At 42.3% G+C, this 13806-nt stretch overlaps 1 long non-coding RNA gene across 1 annotated transcript; it reads right to left on the bottom strand.

Moving 5' to 3' along the window:
• Positions 1-2102: 2102 nt before the first annotated feature.
• On the bottom strand, positions 2103-8796 carry LOC145515516 (uncharacterized). Its single transcript, XR_014060908.1, has 2 exons — positions 7347-8796; positions 2103-2290 (listed from the first exon to the last, which is right to left on the bottom strand). It is a non-coding gene; the product is annotated as an uncharacterized LOC145515516 (long non-coding RNA).
• Positions 8797-13806: the final 5010 nt, after the last annotated feature.

Genomic DNA, 13806 nt, shown 5'->3' with positions numbered 1-13806 from the left:
CTAGGAACTAGCAGGTGTGCCAGTCTGTAGAAGAGAGGAAGGGAAGCATGTGGGGAGCTAGGAGGAACCCTACATTGGCAAGGTCCACACTCAGACCAAGGGGCCAGAGCCAGGCTGTGGAGGTCCAGCAGGGGACTAATGTAACCTGGGAAACCCTGGCATTCAGAGAAATTTAGCTCAGATCCAGATCTTACTTCCCTGTAGCTCAAATGGTAAAGAATCTGCCTGTGATGCAGGAGACCAGGGTTCGATCCTGGGTTGGGAAGTTCCTCTGGAGAAGGGAATGGCAACCCACTCCAGTATTCTTGCCTGGAGAATTCCATGGACAGAGAAGCCTGGCGGGCTACAGTCCATGGGGTCGCAGAGTTGGACACGACTGAGTGACTAACACACACACACACACACCAGATCTTCTCTACTCTGGAAGCCTCTGTGCAGCTGGCTGCTTCCAGGGTTACTCTAGGATCACCCCAGGTCTGAGGCAGCCCTTAGACTGAGTCAAAGCCTTAGTTTATATCTAGAAAACAGCTCTACCTCTCTGAGTTCCCAAAGTTTTATTCTTTATTCATGTTATTCATCTGTCCATCCATCCATCCATCCACCCAGCCCAGAAACATTTCTAGAGCATCTACTATGTGCTAATACCAGGTGAACAGAGATAAGTAATGCATACAATATGGTCAATAGAATTCACACTGCTGTACGTTATACATGAAAGTCGTTAAGAGAGTAAATAGTAAGAGTTCTCATCACAAGGATATTTTTTCTTTTTTTGTGTGTGCCTATGTGAGATGATGAATGTTCTCTAAACTTATTGTAATAATCATTTCATGACATATGTAAGTCAAATCATTATGCTGTATACCTTAACCTTATACAGTGCCGTATGTCAATTATTTCTCAATAAAACTAGAAGAAAAAGAAAAGGAACAAAGTATCTTATCAACTGCTGAACCCAAGAATAAAGTTTGGTATGTCCATACAATGGAATACTACTTGGCAAGCAAAAGAAATGAAATGTTAATACATTCAACAACATAGAAGAATCTTAAAATCATGATTAGTGAAAAAGTCCAGATAAATCTTCTCTCAAGAAGAAAGTTTTTTTTTAATTGTATATTAATGAGATGGTAAAATTTATCTGTATCTATCATGGCAGTCATTTCACAATATATGGAAATCAAACCATCAAACTCTGCATCTTAAACTTATGCAATAATATATGCCAATTACGTCTCAATAAAATTGGAAGAAAAAAACAGTAATGGAATACAATCTTGCCTTCTGGGAGTTCAAGTCCTAATGGAGGAGGTAGAAAGGAAACAGTGGTGGAGCACAATGTTAAGGGGAGTGATTCCCAGGTGGCGTTAGTGGTAAAGAACCCAGCTGCCAATGCAGGAGATGTAAGAGATGTGGGTTCGATCCCTGGATCAGGAAGATCCCATGGAGGAGGGCATGGCAACCTTCTCCAGTATTCTTGCCTGGAGAATCTCATGGGCAGAGGAACCTGGTGGGCTACAATCCATAGGGTGGCAAAGAGTCAGACACGACTGAAGCAGCTTAGCACACACACAGACATCATCACAGGCTATGAAGCACAGGATGGAGTCTCGAGTTGATCTTTGCAGGAGGTGCTGGTGGTGTGTGTGTGTGTGTGTGTGCGCGCGTGTGTGTGCGCATGTGTGTACACCCACCTGTATCCATACACAGGGAAGTAGGGTGAGGCTGCATGGGAGCTTCCAAGAGGAGACTGCTGGGGACACTTACTTCCATCTCTTGATGCTTCCTTCCATGTGGACACCTCCACCAGAGCACAACTCCTGGACACTTGCCACCACTTTATTCATCTCCCCAGGGGGAGAGGAATGAGTTATCTGATCTGTGAGTCCAGGAGAGGGAACTGGGAGAATGAGTCAGTCATTCTTTGGCGGGGATAATTCCTTCTGCTCCCCTGTGCCGTAAACTTTACAGAGCCAGGCTTTTGCCGGGAACATACTCCTTGTAACCTTCCCGGCAAGAGCCTGGGAAGTACGTTCAGTACAGAGGGAGAGATTAAAAAGCCACTTGGCTAATATAATTAAAGCCGCACTCACCAAGCCAGCTTGTATCAGCACTGTCATTTTGATCTCCATTTGCTTTATTGGATTCCCTCAATCCCCAACACACATGATGCTTACTTAGGGTCTGGGCAGACATGTAGACAGGTGCAGAGGGGTGGATGTGTCTCTTGGGCTGGGCTGAAGGAAATCTTCACTTCACATGCTGAATGAGACCAGGATCACCCTGAGCCCTGTAGACAAAGGAGACAAATTTTCAGGGACTCTCTTCGCCTCATCCCTTACTACAGAGCTTCCTGATTCAGGATGAAAGAAGCAAATCTGGACTGTCCTTTTTAAGAGTCTTTAATGGTCAAAGGTCACAAATAGTCTTTGGTTCAATCCTGGGACTCCCACTCATTGTCGCAGATCAGACTCTTGGGAGAGCAACCTGCCTTACTTTCAGTCTGCCTTTATTTTGAAAGGGTCCCCATTTGTGAATGTGTTTTGGCTTGCTTCTTGGGAACACCTTTGCCCTGTTGTTTCTTCTGCTTGTTGACTTCCTGTGGAGCTAAACTTGGAATCATAGTTGTTCCTAGAAACAAACGCTGTAACCATATTAACCCATACATCTCTTGGGAAGCCCATCAGGATTGCTGATTCCCAGATGACAAGTTACTGAGATGCAAGGTGACAGACCCAAAAAGCATTGGCAAAAACCCGAAGGGTCCCACTCATATACCCGTTAGGATTTCCACATCAGGCAATGCTATTTCCTCATTGATTCTGTCAGCTCAACTGGTGGTAGCTGAAAGGTTTTAGTTTTAAAACCTTTCTCCCTGGTTTTGAAACCGAAAGCTTCAGTCACTAACAGCCCAGTAGAGGGAGCTATGTTAAACAATTTACTGAAGTCGAATGTAAAATACTTGCAATTAGCCGAACAGGTGGTCCCTGTGTGTATTTTGGAAGCTCCATTTATCAATAGGTGGTTACCTAGTCAAAAGCTCAGAGCCAGAGCAAAACTTCTGCAAGGTGGTATCTTGGGGTCTGTGGGCTGCCCTGGATTGTGCAGCTTGCTTCCATCAGCAAAACTTGGTTTTGGCTCAACGTGACAGTTGCCACAATTTGACAGGCTCACAGATTCCAGAGCAGGGCCTGGCTCCAGTACAGCGAGGGAAATGGGTGATTGCGCTGACCTTGCACTCACACACACAATCAGGGCTGCTCCTGTTCATAGTCTCTGAAGATAGATCCTATGTCAGAGAAACCTGCAACTTAGGGAGTTTGCTAGCACCTACCTTTGAGGGCAGTGGCTGGGAAGGGAAGACAGGGATAGGAGAATCTCACAGAATGTTTGGAGCTGGTGTTCACTTAACCCATTAGCTCCTTGTGCATACTCAGACTTGGCTAAGTTCAAATCCAGGGTGGCCCTCAATAAAAACTTTTATTGAGCAAACCTCTAACAGCAAGACCATTATAAAATTGGAAAATATCAAGCAGAAGCAATATATGTGTGTAGGTGTGTTTGGGTTTATGTAAGAATAGGAAATACCAAAATTGATTGCAGGTCATGAAAGATAACAATGGCAGAGACAGGAAGGCTGGCAAAAACTAGCATCTTTGAGGACAGATAGTATTTTAAATAAACATATCTGTTGGGAAATAAGAAGGAAACAAAATGATACACAGGGAGACTGGACCATGTGTATTCATTTTCTGGAGCTGCTGTAACAAAAATCCCACAGACTGGGTGGTTTAAAAAAATGGAAATTTATTGCCTGCAGCTCTGGAGGTGGGAAGTCTAAGATCAAAGAACTGGCAGGCTTGGTTTCCTCAGAGGCCTCCCTCCTTGGCTCACAGGTGGCCACCCTCTTGCTGCCTCTCTTTTCCTATGGTTGTCCACCTGTGTACTACCACCTCTGGTCTATTTCCTTCCCTATAAGGGCACCGTCATGTCAGATTAGAACCCACTCTAATGCCCTCATTCTAACTAACTGCCTCTTTAAAGGACTTATCATGACATTCAGAGATACTGGGGGTTGGGACTTCCATGCATGAATTTTAGGGTGGCATAGTTCATCCCCTAACACCATGAATGTCTATGACAGAGAAATTGTACTGATTACTGTAGATAATGCTAGTTGTTATAACAGATAAATCCTGAAGTTTTAAGGCTTAACACAATAAAAAAAAAATTATTTTCATTCAAGTCCAAGTTTGTTTCAGTTAGAAGCTGTGGGGCAGCTGGACAAAGGGTAGTCATTTGGGGATCTAGTAACCATCTTCAACACATGCAAAGGACACTTTGGACAAAGAAGTTAGAAGGAAAGTGTGGAGAGATCATATAGCTCTACCGGTCTTAACCCAGGGGTGATACATCATTTGCACTTTCAGTCCATCAGCCAGAGCTAGTCTCACACCCTGCCTGTATGCAAGGGCCTAGGAAATGAAGTTTGTGTCTAAACCCAGGAGAGAAGTGGGTTGGGTGACCATCTAGTCAGTCTCTACCACGGGAATGAAGCAAGTGAGTCTCAAGTCTAAAGATGGGCCAGTTGTTCTGGGGACTGGCAACCAGGTACTGGAGAGAGAGTCTAGCAACAGAACTGAGGTAGTGAGGGATGCTTGGAGATTCCCAAAGCCAAGCTGAATCTTAGTCTTCAGAGGTGCTTCCCAACCTATTCACATTCCAGTACGTGTGGAAAATGATCATTTGTGTTCTGTGTGTGAGATACAAATGAGGCTACTCAAGGCCAGGGGTGAGAGTTCCAGGGCTCTAAGCATTCCAGGGGGCCACGTGACCACTGTGAAGGCAGAGGAGGAGCATATATTGATGACCTGTTTGCAACATAGTTGTGAGCTGCCGCTCAGGGGGCAAAGTTGTGGTCCAGAGAACAAAGCAGGTGATGTACACCAGGAGTGTATTCTGTGATAATCAAAACCTACTGCTGCCATCATGGGCTAAAACCCACAAGAGAGGAACCAGGGACTGTAAAAACCCGGGGAAGCAGAATTTTCCTGAAGGCTCTAAGGATGATCAGGTGCTGGGACCACAGACTTGGCCCTCATCCGGAAGCCACATTCAGAATGCGAGAGTCCCTCCTGGTGAGCAGGACTAGCAAGTTGGACTACCAATTATGTTATATTTGTAGCCAAAATATGAAAAGAACTCGTAAGACCCAGTAGCACGAGAACAATCCAATTTAAAAGTGGTCAGAGGAACTGAATAGACACTTTTCTAAAGAAGACAAGTGGCTAATGAGTACACGAAATAGTGCTCAACATCACTAATCAGGGAAATGCAAGTCAAACCCACAACAAGTTATCTCCTCACAACTCTTAGACTGGCTGTCACCAAACAGACAAGAGATAGTAGTGTTGGGGAGGCTGTGGAGAAAAGGGGACCCTTGTACACTGTTAGTAAGAATGTAAAATGGTTCAGTCACTGTGGAAAACAATAGGGAGGTTCCTCAGAAAAATTAAAAATATAATTACCATATGATTCCATAATTCCAACTGTGAGTATATATTTAAAGGGGATGAAAACAGGGTATCAAATGAGATAACTACAGCCCCATGTTCATAGCAGCACTATTTACAATAGCCAAGACGTGGAAGCAACCTAAATGTCCACTGACAGATGAGTGGATAAAAATGTAAAATATTATCCAGCTCTCAGAAAGAAAGAAATCATGCCATTTGTGAATGGATCTTGAGGGTATTATGCTAAGTGAAATCAGCCAGACAGAGAAAGACAAATACTCCAAAGTATCACTTATACCTGGAATCTTAAAAAAAAAAAAAAAAAACTAACTCCTAGACACAGAGAGTAAAACAGTGGTTGCCAGAGGCTGGGGGGTTGGGGAATAGGGAGATGTTGATAAAAAGGGTACAAAGTTTCAGATGTCAGATGAACAAGGTCTGAGGATCTAACTTCAAACATGATGACTATAGTTGACAACACTCTATTGTATAACTAAATTTTGCTGAGTGTAGTACTTAAATGTTCTCTTAAAAAAAAAAGAGGATAAATACGTGAGGTGGTGGATGTATTAATTAACTAGATGGGGAGAATTCTCTCATAACATGTATCAAATCATCACAATGTATACTTAAATACCTTATAATTTTATTTGTCAATTATACCTTAATAAAGCTGAAATTTTTTTTACAAAACAAGAAAAGCACAAAGAAGAAGAAAACAGAACAAAGGTTCCAACATAGGTTCAATGTTAAAAAAAAAAAAGTATACATGCTATCTTTGGTTTGGTTTAAATCACCTCCACTTTCAATTAACAAATATTAGCTTCAACTATTAAACAACCTCAGCTGATGCTTACAAATTATGGAAAAATGCAGGTAGATCACATGTCATAGAGGCTGGAGGCCAGTTAAAAAGTTCATATGCTTTTAACTGACTCTCCACTGAAGGAAATAAACCTGCATTCTCATGATTATCAGAGAATCTTTGCAATGTTATCGATTCTGGACATCTTAGATTACAAATGCCAGGTAGCACTTTAAAGTAATTTACAGTATACTTGGAGATTAAATGACATTTTTGTCTAAAAACCAGCTCTTTCTCAGAAATTGTTCTTGCTTCCCATGAAGTTATGAAAAATAAACTGGAGAAATCTTTTTATTAAGATTTTTAAAGTAAACAAATAGCTTTCAGGATAATATCCAATCCTTTGTCATTTCCTTTCTCCATTTTCACCAAATATGGGAACGTTTAACCACACAGGAAGAAGTTGGTGGGTTTGGAAAGTCGCTGAATTCTCTTATTTGAATCAATCCACATTAAACACAAGCTGCTGTTTTATTAGCAAGTAAAGGATAAGCATAACTTATGCTGAGTGGAATATGGAAGAGAATTCCCTCTTAAGCCCAGAGATCCTGGAACAAATGAATGATTCCAGTAGAAACCTGAGGAGAGAAGATTTCCTGAGAGTGGGTCAGACCAAATCATCCATGTATCAAATCCGTGACGCTCACAAAAATGCAGCTTCAAAGAATCACGGACACCCGAGATCTGTGCACCACTGGGGTGGTGTGTGAGATGATTTAGGTGTAAAGATGAACAACTTGAACAATAATATATTCAAATTAATGTAGGTTAGAAAAAACATATCCTGCACAATTAAACCATGATTTCATCAATAATATCACCTAGAGTGAAAGTAGAGTAACATTTTAAATTATTAAGGAGGCAATTAATATTAAGCAAGATTGATCCTCATTATTCATGGATTCTGAATCTGTGAATTTGCCTGTTTGCTGAAATGTACCTGTGACCCCAAAGCCAGTACTTACAATGCTTCCACGGTCATTTGCAGATGTGCAGAGGAGCAAAAAATTGTATTGCTGGACCTGCAAGTTCTCAGCTGAGACTGGACAGTTGACTTGATGACTTCTTTTTTCAGTTCGCACACTGCAAACATGTCCTTTTCAAGGTCTATTTAGTGCTTCTCATTGGTGGTTTTGCTGTTTTAAAATGGCCCCCAGGCTCAATTCTGAAGCTGGACTCGTGTTTCTGAGTACTAGAAGGCTGTAATGAGCCTTACGGAGAAAACAGAAAACACATGTGTTAGATAAGCTTCGCTCAGGCCTGAATTACAGTCTTGTTGACCATGAGTTCAACAGCTATGAATCAATAATATATATTCTAAAAGTTGCCTTAAAAAAGAAACACACATCAAACCAGGTCACGTATTGATCTGTTGGTGACAGTGTTGTGATCAGAGGCTCACAGGAACCTAGGCCCTGTATTTCCCCAGGAGCAATGTTTCACTACTTGCAAACTCAGTGCTGTTGACTGGTAATTGTGATTCACTTGGAAAGGCGCCACCACACCGCCCTTTTAGGAAGGCCTTGTTGCCCAGCTGAAGGAAGTGTGGTCAACAGCTTTCAGCTGGTGGCTCCTCTAGGCCCAATCCTGTGCTTCACATTTATCTTTAATAAACATCTCATATCCCAACTTTTGGCTTCCCTGGTGGCTCAGTAGTAAAGAATCCACCTGCCAACACAGGAGATGCATGTTCGATCCCTGCGTCAGGAAGATCCTCTGGAGAAGAAAATGGCAACCCACTCCAGTATTCTTGCCTGGGAAATCCCATGGACTGGGGAGCCTGGCAGGCTATGGTCCATGGGGTTGCAAAAGAGTCAAACACGACTTAGAGACAACACAACAATTTCAACCTTCATTTCAGCTTCATTTTCTGAAGAACCCAACCTGTAAGGTGGTTCACATATTTGGCAAAGTATACATTATCCAACCAAACTTGAGTCCACTTGCCCAAGCACAGTAAAGCCAGTCTACCGACACTGGTTATGGTGAAGGAAAGTGCAGGCTTTATTGCAGGACATCAAGCTAGGAGTTCAGGCAGTCAGTGTCTAAAAGACCTGGATTCCCTGATGGCTTTCAGGAAAAAGTTTTACAAGACATGGTGAGGAGGGGGTTTTGGGGTGCGTGGTCAGCTCGTGGACGTTCTTCTGGTTGGTGGGTGGTGAGGTAATCAAGAATCAACATCATCATTAACCTCCTGGTTCCAACTGATCTGGGGTCCATGTGCTCGTGATCAGTATGTAGGTAGTTAACTTCTCCCACCTGGTGGGGATTTCAGTATCTGCAAAACAGCTCAAAGGACATGGCTCAGAATACTACTATCTATAGCCATCGAGGAGGAACTAAAGATCCTTGACTTTGTTTAATGGCTAAACTATTATTATTTTGCCTTCTTGACTGTTTTCCTTTGTTTCTGCATTTTCTCATTTCTTGTATTAAATTTATCATTTGGAACTCAGGGAAAGCCTAGGAGGCTAAAGTTTTTCTATGAAAAAGATGCAGGCAGAGGACATGGAGTGGGGAGGAGGGGTGGGAGTCTGTCTTGGGAAAGGCCCGATAGGGTCCTGGCTCTGTTACATATAGAGAAACACTTTGCTAAGACCCTACCTTCTTCCCCTCCAGCCCGCCACAGATAGCAGCCTACTTGCTCTTATCCTCGTGGTTCTGGACTCTTGGTCCAAATCCAAACTCAGATACCCATGCCCAGCCCTAAGCTACTGCTTGAGGCTGCGAAGTCTGGGTCCTAGTCAAGGACTTATTTGAGGAGACAAGAGAGGAAGGATGGGGGACTGGAATCCATCTTGTGCTCCCCTCACCAAATCATGGGTCCTGGGTGGAGGGGTGCCTGCCCCTAACTGGCTCCCAGGGGCCCATGGCTAGCAGTGGCCAAGCTGTCTCCCGGCCTCTACCCTCATGGCCTGCGCCCTCCTCTCCTCACTCCTGCGGTCTGAAGTGAGACCTTCACCTCTTGCCTCAGAATCTTCCATTGTTTGGGCTCCTTGCTCATTAATTCCTTCCTCCTGGAGGAGATGAGTGACAGAAACGCTCCCATTTCTAAGCCTTGCCTTTAAGAGTCAGTGCTCATACCAGAAAGCACCTAGGAGGGTTAGCTCACATTTTTATTCCCTCCCAGCCTCTCTAAATCATATGTGTGTTCTGCAGGCCAAAACAAGGACGGTGTAACATCTCACTGGGACGTGCCTCCAAATAGCTCTGAGAAATTTATTTAAGAAAAAAATAGCCAGTGTTTACTGGGACTTACTACATGTCAGACACTCTGCTGAGAGCTTCACGTATTTTGTTCTCATTCAGTCTTCCTAACACAGAGAGGAAACACAGGCTTAGAGAGGTTAAGTAATTTGCAGAGTAGGGTTGCCGAGGTGCTCTTGTCTGACTGCAGAGCTAGAGTGAGCTCTCTCAGATGTGATGTCAGAGGAGTTGTTTTCAGGCAAAGGCTCCTGCTGCTGGAAACAGTGGAAGGACAGCAGGACCCAAGCAGCCGATTGCCCTTGCCTTTGGAGTGGAGGGAGAACCCTACTCTCACTTCCCTTTGAAGGAGGACGAGTGAGAAGTTAGGAGTGTGGGATTAACGAACTACAATATGTAAAATAGATAAGCAACAAGGATTTAACAGGGAACTATAGCCATTGTATTTTAATAACCTGTAAGGGAGCATGAGGGCTTCCCAGGTGGCACAGTGGTAAAGAAACTTCCTGCCAATGCAGGAGATGTAAGAGATATGGGCTTGATCCCTGGGTCAGGAAGATCCCCTGGAGAAGGGCATGACAACCCATGCCAGTATTCTTGCCTGGAGAATCCCATGGACAGAGGAGACTGGCAGGCTATAGTCCATGGAGTCGCAAGAGTCGGACACAACTAAAACAATAACATGAATGCAAGGGAATATAATCTGTGAAAGTATGGAATCACTATGCTCTACACCGGAAACTAACATGATATTGTAAATACACTATACTCCAATTAAAAAAAAAAGAAAAATGTGCACACTGTTTTATTTAAAATGGATAACCAACAAGGACCTACTGTATAGCACAGGGAACTCTGTTCAATGTTATACGGCAGCCTGGATGGGAGAGAAGTTTGAGGGAAGAACAGGTACATGTATATACATGGATGAGTCCCTTTGCTGTTCACTATCACTATCCCTTTGCTGAAATTATCACAACATTGTTAATTGGCTATACTCCAATACAAAATAAGTTAAAAAATAAAAATAAAAAATTTTTTTAAAAGATTCAACTCGAGCGTAAAGTTGCACCAAGAGTAAGTGTTCAGTATTTGAGTTTGGTTGGCTTTGCTTTAACAATGGGCCTAATAAGCTATCTTCACTGAAAGACCGTTTCCCCTGCACCTGCATTCAAAACGCATACAGGGGCCAGTGTTTTAAGGAAGAATTACTCACACTCTCTAATTTGCTCAAATGCAGCCCATGCTGAGCCATGTCACAGTTTACAGATGTCAAGGTCTCTCAAAGTCAGGAGGTAGAAACAAGGAGAAGTGAGCCTGATAATTCCTGGCCATTTGGTTCTTAAAATTTCAAAGGAGGAGATGGAACAAAAAATTGAAAGAAGTTTGAAGAGTGAGCTGTGGGTTTCAGTCATAATTTTTGTCATTTCTTCTGGGAGAAACAAGCAAATTGACAGCCTTTGATAGATCTCTGCATGGACATTTCGTCACTGTTCGGAGAGTCTTCAGAAAGAAACTCTGATTGTAAATCAACTACATCTCAATTAAAAAATAAAATAAATATTAAAAAAATAAGTTGAATCTCATCCCAAGATTCTTAAGTTGAGCCTTGCTGTGGATCATAGCAATGTGATGGACAAGATGACTCTTCTTTTATGTTTCGCCAAGATTCATCAAGAAGACCATTGCTGTTGGTGAATAATCTGATTTATGAGCCTACTGATTAGAGACCCAAACAGGGATGTTAATGGCATTCCAAGCTTCAACCAGACACCCCAAGCTGTTTGCTGCTCTGGTATGCTGGAAGCTCTGCAGTCAATCTCCTTAAAGTTTCTGGGATTCCTATGACCTTAGACTTCCAGCTACCATTCACCGATACTCAGTTCACTGACTAGCTATGCTGCCTTCCAGACTCACTGCACCCAGTCCAGGCCCTAGAGAACTGCCTTCACTCTTGAGCATCTTCGCAATCTACACTTTCCTGTGTAAAAGAAGTGACTGGAAAGGCCAGACAAATCAGAACACATCTCTAAAACTCCTGGAGCCTGGAGGGTATGGTCACCAGCTTTGGAGTCAAATGGATCTGGATTGAAATCCTGCTCTGTTGCTTATTAGCTGTCTGACCCTGGGCAAGTTACTTGACTTCTCTCTAAACCCCAATTCCTTGTCTGTAAAATAAATACAGTTGTATATGCCTCATCCCATGCTGTGAGAATGACGTGAGACAATGCGTGTACAGCACTTCAAGGTGGAGAGTCATTCAATATTGGGAGACTGTTAGAAGAGAAATTCAACCTATCATCAAAAAATCTCATCTAGAACATTAAAAACATTAAGTGAAAAAAGCCAGACACAAAGGCCATGTGTAGCCATTTATACAAAATGTGTTAAGAATAGGCAAATCTATGGAGAAGGCTATGGCAACCCACTCCAGTATTCTCGTCTGGACAAGAGCAGCCTGGCAGGCTACAGTCCATGGGATCACAAAGAGTTGGACACAACTGAGCAACCAACACACACACACACACACACACACACACACACAGGGACAGAAAGTAAATGAGTGATGGCCTAGAGCTGGAGGGTTGGAGGAACTGGGCTTGAGTGCTAGTGGATATGGCATTTCTTTTTGGGATAATAAAAATGTTCTGGAAAGAAAATAGTGATGGCTATATAAATTTGTGAATATACTAAAGCCTACTGAATTGTACACTTTAAAAGGATAAATTTTATATATGTAAATCATTTCTCAAAAATAATTTAAAAAATAGCTATCTATTATGAAATAAAACCATGAATTTTGAAGCTAACTTGTTTCATGGACTCTCTACCTCTTCAGCAATGGAATCAGAATGATCCATCTCATTGGAAGACTGTGTCTCTTTCTAGGTGAATCATTTGTTCTCTGATGACTGCCCAGTAATTGTCAACCCATTGCAATCTCAGTATTTGTAGTTATCAGTAGCTCTCTTGTCACTCCATGAAATTTATGGGCAGGAAGAGGCAGCCTATGCTTTTACATGGGAGGGTACCTTGCATCTCAGCTCATCTGGGAGATGTTGCAGGTGGTAAATGAGGTGTTTTCCCTTCATCTGGGTTAGAAAAACAATGGCAGGAAACAGAAATGAAAGTCTTTGGGTTAACTGAATATTTTGATGTATCATAGTCATTGGTTCTAACTTAAGTTGTGTGTGTGTGTTAAAGCGGGTAGTAGAAGATAGAGACTTTGCCAAAAGGAAAGAGGGGAGGAGTTTGGATGAGTCAGTGTCTATTGCAAAACCAGAGTGGATTAATTCTGGAATTTCATTGAGCACACTCAATGCTTCCAAAACATAATTGAAAAAATGTGCAGTGTTTTCAGATTCACGTCTCAGACAGAGCTGTCAGCACTGCTTAGGGACAATTTCTTTATGTGTGAGTAAGGTTACAGATTTTGATAAAAATTATTCCTTCACTGTTTGGAATGTCTGAATAGATTTGTGGTCTTCCATTTTGCTTTAAAACATGATTAAATATGCTTTAAAAATCAAAGACTTCTGTCTGGTTTTTGAATTTCTTCCAGACTCATAGTTGGTTAATATATATATGCCAAGTTGATTTTTTTTGAGGGGTCCAATAATATCAACTGAGATTCTTCCAAAGGAAAAAAAAAAAAAAGGTTTATAAAAGAGAAGGAATCATTTGTATACCACACTAAGATATCAAGAAATGTACCAAAATCTTTATCAGGAACATTTAATTTTAAAAACGCTTTGCTGGAACTTCTAGGTGGAGTATACAGTCTGGGAGAAGCTGAGAGAGATCTCGGGGCAGGAAGAGAATCCAGATGCGAGTAAACCTGAGTAGGTTCTCCTTCGACCAGTGAGGATACACTGGGCTCTTTTACTCCTTGTGTTTTTATTGAGAATGTGCTGTATATTGAGAGTTAGCTGAGACTGAAAGTCCTACATGCTATGTTGTGTACTAACAACCTTCAAGAGACTATGCGAGATATCTTAGCTCAAGATGCTATGATAAAACCTGTGTCTTAAACAACAGAAATTTATTTGTTACATTTCTGAGACAGGAGAGGCCAGGTTCAATGCGCCAGCCAATTACGTTCCTGATGAGAGCCCTCTTTTTAGTTTGCAGGTGATTGTCTTCTTGCTGTAGCCTCACATGGCAGAGAGAGGGGAGGGAGGGAGAGAGAGAGGTCTCAAGTCTCTTGTCTTCTTTTAAGGG

Source organism: Giraffa tippelskirchi, chromosome 1 (genome assembly GCF_054371585.1).
Source record: "Giraffa tippelskirchi isolate mGirTip1 chromosome 1, T2T-mGirTip1v1.2.pri, whole genome shotgun sequence".
NCBI classification, from domain to species: Eukaryota; Metazoa; Chordata; class Mammalia; order Artiodactyla; family Giraffidae; genus Giraffa; species Giraffa tippelskirchi.
The sequence above is the reverse complement of the archived record's forward strand: the minus strand, read 5'-3'. Positions and strand labels throughout refer to the sequence as shown.